Raw genomic sequence first — 8,232 nt, 5'->3', positions numbered from 1 at the left:
GGACCTCGTGAGAACTCCTAGATTTGGTCCATTTTTGCTAGTTTTCTATGCTATTACTCATAGTTTTTGGTTCCGACGACGATCTAAACGTTCGGGGAACCACGGGGTGTGATGATGGGACCTCGCCAAAACAAATAGATTTCCTCCGTTTTAGCCAGTTTTCTATGCTATTACTCACTGATTTTGGGTGCCAAGGCGATCTGAACGTTCGCTCAACCCCGGGGTACGCTTACGTGGACCTTGACAATACGTGTAGATTTGGCATATTATGGCGAGTTTCCTATGCTATTACTCACTATTTTTTTGTTACTAGAGCGTTTCAAACCTTCAGGGAACCTCTGGGTCACGTTAGGCTATAGCGGACTATTTTGAGGGTCTGAGGTCAATTTTGATGCTCCATGAACCATGTGCACTGCTATCGAGATGTTACAAAAACTCGTTGTTTTCGTCGTTTCAGGAATGTTTCGTGCGCTATAGCGTGCTGTTTTGAGGATCCCACGTCAATTTTTGATGCTCCTTGAACTCTGTGTATGACTGTCGAGGCATCATAAAAACTCGTTGTTTTCGTTATTTGGGGCGAGGTTCGTGGGCTATAGCGCAATGTTTTGAGGGTCCTAGGTCAATTTTTTATGCTCCACCAATCCTGTGCTCGGCTATAAAGACGTCACAAAAACTCACTGTTTTCGTCATTTCGGGCCAGTTTTGGGGGCTATAGTGCACTGTGTTGAGGGTTCCATGAACCCTGTGCATGGCTATCATGACCTCGCAAAAACTCGTTGTTTTCGTTATTTCGGGCCAGTTTAGTGGGCTATAGTGCACTATTTTCACGGTCCGAGGTCAATTTTTGATAGTCTATGAACCCTGCGAACGGCTATCGATACATCGCAAAAACTCGTTATTTATGTTGTTTCGATCCATTGTCGTGGTCTATAGCCCACTGTCTTGAGGGTCCTAGGTCAATTTTTGATGCTCTATGAACCGTGTGCACGACTACCGAGACGTCACAAAAACTTATTGTTTTCGTTGTTTTAGGCTAGTTTCGTGGACTATAACGTTTCGGGAACCCCAGGGTCCGGTTACGGGGAACTTGTCAAAACTCACAATTTTGGCCTCTTCTGGTCAGTTTTGTATCTATTAGTCACTCATTTTGGGTCCCGATGCCATCCGGAAGTTTCGAGAACCCCGGGATTCGGTTAAGGGGAAATCATGAAACTCGTAGTTTTGACCTATTCCGGCCAGTTTTGTATGCTATTACTCACTGATTTTGGTTCCCGCTGCAATCCAAATGTTTCGGGAATCCCGGGGCCCGGTTACGGGGAACTCGTTAAAACTCGTAGTTTTGGTGTATTTTGGCCAGCTTTGTATGCTATTACTCACTCATTTTGGGTCCCTCTGCGATCCCACCGTTTCGGGAACCCCGCGGTGATGTTACGTGGAACTCATGAAAACTCGTAGTTTTGGCCTATTCCAGCCAGTTTTGTATGCTATTACTCACTGATTTTGGGTCCCGCTGCAATCCGAACGTTTCGAGAACCCCGAGGTCCAATTACGGGGAACTCGTAAAAAATTGGAGTTTTGGTCTATTTTGGCCAGTTTTGTATGGTATTACTCTCTGATTTTGGGTCCGTGTGCGATCCGAACGTTTCGGAAAACTCGGGGTCCGGTTACGTGGAACTCGTCAAAACACACAGTTTTGGCCTATTCTGCCGAGTTTTGTAAGCTATTACTCACTGATTTTGATTCACGCTATGATCCGTACGATTTGGGAAACCCGGGTCGTGTTACGGGGAAGTCGCCAAAACTCGTAGTTTTGGTCTATTCTGGCCAATTTTGTATGCTATTACTCACTGTTTTTGGTTCCCGCTGCGATCCGAACGATTTGGGAACCCCGGGGTCCTCTTACGGGGAACTCATCAAAACTCGCAATTTTGGTCTAGTGTGGCCAGTTTTGTATGCTATTACTCACTGATTTTGGGTCCCGCTTCCATCTAAACGTTTTGGGAACCCCTGGGTCCGATTACGGGGAACTCGTCAAACCTTACAGTTTTGGCCTCTTCCGGTCAGTTTTGTATCTATTAGTCACTGATTTTGGGTCCGGATGCCATCCGAAAGTTTCGAGAACCCCGGGATCTGGTTAAGGGGAAATCATGAAAAGTCGTAGTTTTGGCCTATTCCGGCCAGTTTTGTATGCTATTACTCACTGATTTTGGTTCCCGCTGCGATCCAAACATTTCGGGAATCCCGGGGTCCGGTTACGGGGAACTCGTTAAAACTCGTAGTTTTGGTGTATTTTGGCCAGCTTTGTATGCTATTACTCACTGATTTTGGGTCCCTCTGCGATCGAAATGTTTCGGGAACCCTAGGGTCCGATTACGTGGAACTCACGAAAACTCGCAGTTTTGGCCTATTCCCGCCAGTTTTGTATGCTATTAGTCACTAATTTTGGGCCCCATTGTGATCCGAACGTTTCGAGAACCCCGAGGTCCGGTTACTCGAAACTCATCAAAAGCACAGTTTTGGCCTATTGTGGACAATTTTGTATGCTATTACTCACTAATTTTGGGTTCCACTGCGATACGAATGTTTCGGGAACCCCCGGGTCCGGTTACGTGGAACTCGTCAAAACACACAGTTTTGGTCTATTCTACCGAGTTCTGTAAGCTATTACTCACTGATTTTGATTCCCGCTACGATCCGTACGATTTGGGAACCCCGGGGTTGTGTTATGGGGAAGTCGCCAAACTCGCAGTTTTGGTCTATTCTGGCCAGTTTTGTATGCTATTACTCACTGATTTTGGTTCCCGGTGCGATCCGAACGATTTCGGAACCCCGGGGTCCTGTTAGAGGGAACTCATCAAAACTCGCAGTTTTGGTCTATTGTGGCCAGTTTTGTATGCTATTACTCACTGATTTTGGGTCCCGCTGCCATCTGAACGTTTCGGGAACCCCTGGGTCCGATTACGGGGAACTCGTCAAACCTCACATTTTTGGCCTATTCCGGCCAGTTTTGTTTGCTATTAGTCACTAATTTTGGGTCCCGATGCCATCCGAATGTTTCGGGAACCCCGGGGTCCGGTTAAGGGGAAATAATGAAAATTCGCAGTTTTGGCCTATTCCGACCAGTTTTGTATGCTATTACTCATTGATTTTTAATCCCGCTGCGATCCAAACGTTTCGGGAATCCCGGGGTCAGGTTACGGGGAACTCGTCAAAAATCGCAGTTGTGATCTATTTTGGCTAGTTTTGTATGCTATTACTCACTGATTTTGCGTTGCTCTGCGACCTGAACGTTTCGGGAACCCCGGGTCCGATTACGTGGAACTCATGAAAACTCGCAGTTTTGGCCTATTCCCGCCAGTTTTGTATGCTATTAGTCACTGATTTTAGGTCCCGTTGTGATCCGAACGTTTCGGGAACCCCAAAGTCCGGTTACGGGGAACTTGTCAAAAATCGCACTTTTGGCCTATTGTGGCCACTTTTGTATGCTATTACTCACTAATTTTGGGTGCCACTGCGATACCAATGTTTCGGGAACCCCGGGGTCCGGTTACGTGGAACTCGTCAAAACACGCAGTTTTGGCCTATTCTGTCGAGTTTTGTATGCTATTACTCACCGATTTTGTTTCCCGTTGCGATCCGAACGTTTTGGGAACCCACGGGTCCTCTTACGGGGAACTCGTCAAAACTCGCTGTTTTGGTCTATATTGGCCAGTTTTGTATGCTATTACTCACTGATTTTGGGTCCCGCTGCGATCCGAACGTTTCGGGAACCACGGGATCCGTTTACGGGGAACTCGTCAAAACTCACAATTTTGGCCTATTCCGACCAGTTTTGTATGCTATTAGTCACTGAATTTGGGTCCCGATGCCATTCAAACGTCTCGGGAACCCCGGGGTCCGGTTAAGGGGAAATCATGAAAACTCACAGTTTTGGCCAATTCCGGCCAGTTTTGTATGCCATTACTCAGTGATTTTGGTTCCTGCTGCGATCCAAACATTTCGGGAATCCTGGGGTCAGTTTACGGGGAACTCATCAAAACTCGCAGTTTTGGTCTCTTTTGTCCAGTTTTGTATGCTATTACTCGCTCATTTTGGGTCCTTGTGCGATCCGAACGTTTCGGGAACCCCGGGTTCCGATTACGTGGAACTCATGAATACTCCAGTTTTGGCCTATTCCCGCCAGTTTTGTATGCTATTAGTCATTGATTTTGGGTCCCGTTGTGATTCGAACGTTTTGGGAACCCCGAGGTCCGGTTACGGGGAACTCGTAAAAAATCACAGTTTTGGCCTATTGTGGCCAGTTTTATGCTATTACTCACTGATTTTGGGCCCCGCTACGATACGAATGTTTCCGGAACCCCGTGGTCCGGTTACGTGGATCTCGTCAAAACACACAGTTTTGGCCTATTTTGTCGAGTTTTGTAAGCTAGTACTCACTGGTTTTGATTCCCGCTACGATCCGAACGTTTTGGGAACCCCGGGGTCCTGTTATGGGGAACTCGTCAAAACTCGCAGTTCTGTATGCTATTCCGGCTAGTTTTGTATGCTATTAGTCCCTCATTTTGGGTCCCGATGCCATCCGAACGTTTCGGGAACCCTGGGTCTGGTTAAGGGGTAATCGTGAAAACTCGCAGTTTTGGCCTATTCAGGCCAGTTTTGTATGCTATTACTCACTGATTTTTGTTCCCGCTGCGATCCAAACGTTTCGGGGATCCCGGGGTCAGGTTACGGGGAACTCGTCAAAACTCGCAATTTTGGTCTATTTTGGCCAGTTTTGTATGCTACTACTCACCGAGTTTGGGTCCCTCTGCGATCCGAACGTTTCGGGAACCCCGGGGTCCGATTACGTGGAACTCATGAAAACTCGCAGTTCTAGCCTATTCCCGCAAGTTTTGTATGCTATTAGTCAATGATTTTGGGTCCCGTTGTGATCCGAACGTTTCAGGAACCCCGAGCTCCGGTTACGGGGAACTCGTCAAAAATCGCTGTTTTGGCCTATTGTGGCCAGTTTTGTATGGTATTACTCACTAATTTTGGGTGCCACTACGATACGAATGTTTTGGGAACCCCGGGGTCCGGTTATGTTGAACTCGTCAAAACACGCAGTTTTGGTCTGTTTTGTCGAGTTTTGTAAGCTATTACTCACTAATTTTGGTTCCCGGTGCGTTCCGAACGTTTTGGGAACCCCGAGGTCATGTTACGGGGAACTCGTCAAAACTAGCAGTTTTGATCTATATTTTCCAATTTTGTATACTATTACTCACAGATTTCGGGTCGCGCTGAGATCCGAACGTTTCGGGAACCCCGGGGTACGGTTACGGGAATCGTCAAAACTCACAGTTTTGGCCTATTCCGGCAGTTTTGTATGCTATTAGTCACTGATTTTGGGTCCCGATGCAATCCGAAAGTTTCGAGAACCCCGGGATCCGGTTAAGGGGAAATCATGAAAACTCGTAGTTTTGGCCTATTCCGGCCAGTTTTATATGCTATTACTCACTGATTTTGGTTCCCGCTGCGATCCAAACATATCGGGAATCCCGGGGTCCGGTTACGGGGAACTCGTTAAAACTCGCAGTTTTGGTGTATTTTGCCCAACTTTGTATGCTATTACTCACTGATTTGGGGTCCCTCTGCGATCCCACCGTTTCGGGAACCCCAGGGTCGTGTTACGTGGAACTCATGAAAACTCGCAGTTTTGGCCTATTCCCGCGAGTTTTGTATGCTATTAGTCACTGATTTTGGGTCCCGTTGTGATCCGAACGTTTCGAGAACCCCGAGGTCCGGTTACGGGAAACTCATCAAAAGCGCAATTTTGGCCTATTATGGACAGTTTTGTATGCTATTACTAAATAATTTGGGTCCCACTGCGATAACAATGTTTCGGGAACCCCGGGGTCCGGTTACGTGGAACTCGTCAAAACACGCAGTTTTGGCCTATTTTGTCGAGTTTTGTAAGATATTACTCACCGATTTTGGTTCCGTTGCGATCCGAACGTTTTGGGAACCCAGGGGTCCTGTTACGGGGAACTCGTCAAAACTCGCTGTTTTGGTCTATATTGGCCAGTTTTGTATACTATTACTCACTGATTTTGGGTCCCGCTGCGATCCGAACGTTTCGGGAACCACGGGGTCCGTTTACGGGGAACTCGTCAAAACTCACAGTTTTGGCCTATTCCGGCTAGTTTTGTATGCTATTAGTCACTGAATTTGGGTCCCGATGCCATTCGAACGTCTCGGGAACCCCGTGGTCCGGTTAAGGGGAAATCATGAAAGCTCACATTTTTGGCCTATTCCGGCCAGTTTTGTATGCCATTACTCACTGATTTTGGTTCCTGCTGCGATCCAAACGTTTCGGGAATCCCGGGGCCAGGTTACGGGGAACTGATCAAAACTCGCAGTTTTGGTCTCTTTTGTCTAGATTTGTATGCTATTACTCACTCATTTTGGGTCCTTGTGCGATCCGAACGTTTCGAGAACCCCGGGTTCGATTACGTGGAACTCATGAATACTCGCAGGTTTGGCCTATTCCCGCCTGTTTTGTATGCTATTAGTCATTTATTTTGGGTCCCGTTGTGATCCGAACGTTTCGGGAACCCCGAGGTCCGGTTACGGGGAACTCGTCAAAAATCACAGTTTTGGCCTATTGTGGCCAGTTTTGTATGCTATTACTCACTGATTTTGGGCCCCGCTGCGATACGAATGTTTCGGGAACCCCGTGTTCCGGTAACGTGGAACTCGTCAAAACACGCAGTTTTGGCCTATTTTGTCGAGTTTTGTAAGCTATTACTCACTGGTTTTGATTCCCGCTGCGATCCGAACGTTTTGGGAACCCCGGGGTCCTGTTATGGGGAACTCGTCAAAACTCGCAGTTTTGTATGCTATTCCGGCTAGTTTTGTATGCTATTAGTCACTCATTTTGGGTCCCGATGCCATCCGAACGTTTCGGGAACCCCGGGTCCAGTTAAGGGGAAATCATGAAAACTCGCAGTTTTGGCCTATTGAGGCTAGTTTTGTATGCTATTACTCACTGATTTTTGTTCCCGCTGCGATCCAAACGTTTCGGGGATCCCGGGGTCAGGTTACGGGGAACTCGTCAAAACTCGCAGTTTTGGTCTATTTTGGCCAGTTTTGTATGCTATTACTCACGGTCCCTGTGCGATCCGAAAGTTTCGAGAACGCCGGGATTCGGTTAAGGGGAAATCATGAAAACTCGTAGTTTTGGCCTATTCCGGCCAGTTTTGTATGCTATTACTCACTGATTTTGGTTCCCGCTGCGATCCAAACATTTCGGTAATCCCGGGGTCCGGTTACGGGGAACTCGTTAAAACTCGCAGTTTTGGTGTATTTTGGCCAGCTTTGTATGCTATTACTCACTGATTTTGGGTCCCTCTGCGATCCCACCGTTTCGGGAACCCCGGGGTCGTGTTACGTGGAACTCATGAATACTCGCAGTTTTGGCCTATTCCCGCGAGTTTTGTATGCTATTAGTCACTGATTTTGGGTCCCGTTGTGATCCGAACGTTTCGGGAACCCCGAGCTCCTGTTACGGGAAACTCATCAAAAGCGAAGTTTTGGCCTATTATGGACAGTTTTGTATGCTATTACTCACAAATTTTGGGTCCCACTGCGATACGAATGTTTCGGGAACCCCGGGGTCCGGTTACGTGGAACTCGTCAAAACTTGCAGTTTTGGCCTATTCTGCCGAGTTTTGTACGCTATTATTCACTGATTTTGATTCGCGCTATGATCCGTACGATTTGGGAACCCCGGGTCGTGTTACGAGGAACTCGCCAAAACTCGCAGTTTTGGTCTATTATGGCCAGTTTTGTATGCTATTACTCACTGTTCCCGCTGCGATCCGAACGATTTGGGAACCCAGGGTCCTGTTACGGGGAACTCATCAAAACTCGCAGTTTTGGTCTATTGTGGCCAGTTTTGTATGCTATTACTCACTAATTTTGGGTCCCGCTGCCATCTGAACGTTTCGGGAAACCGTGGGTCCGATTACGGGGAACTCATCAAAGCTCACATTTTTGGCCTATTCCGGCCAGTTTTGTATGCTATTAGTCACTAATTTTGGGTCCCGATGCCATCCGAACGTTTCGGGAACCCCGGGGTCCGGTTAAGGTGAAATCATGAAAACTCGTAGTTTTGGCCTATTCCGACCAGTTTTGTATACTATTACTCATTGATTTTTGTTCCCGCTGCGATCCAAACGTTTCGGGAATCCC

This window comes from Hordeum vulgare, chromosome 4H, assembly GCF_904849725.1.
Source record: "Hordeum vulgare subsp. vulgare chromosome 4H, MorexV3_pseudomolecules_assembly, whole genome shotgun sequence".
NCBI lineage: Eukaryota > Viridiplantae > Streptophyta > Magnoliopsida > Poales > Poaceae > Hordeum > Hordeum vulgare.
The sequence above is the reverse complement of the archived record's forward strand: the minus strand, read 5'-3'. Positions refer to the sequence as shown.